Source organism: Haliaeetus leucocephalus, unplaced genomic scaffold (genome assembly GCF_000737465.1).
Source record: "Haliaeetus leucocephalus isolate CR32 unplaced genomic scaffold, Haliaeetus_leucocephalus-4.0 Scaffold373, whole genome shotgun sequence".
Lineage (NCBI taxonomy): Eukaryota > Metazoa > Chordata > Aves > Accipitriformes > Accipitridae > Haliaeetus > Haliaeetus leucocephalus.
In genome coordinates, this window is record NW_010972809.1 from 2,085,855 (window position 1) to 2,086,072 (window position 218).

Sequence of the window (218 nt, forward strand, 5' to 3'; positions counted from 1 at the left end):
GAATCCCCCCCCCCCCCACTTCCCAGTTCCTAAACTAGATGGGACGTCCCATGGTATGGAATACACTGTTGGCCAGTTTGGGTCAGGTGCCCTGGCTGGGCATGAGAAGCTAAAAAATCCTTGACTATAGTCTAAACACTACTGAGCAACAACTGAAAACATCAGTGTTATCAACATTCTTCACATCCTGAACTCAAAATACAGCACCATACCAGCTA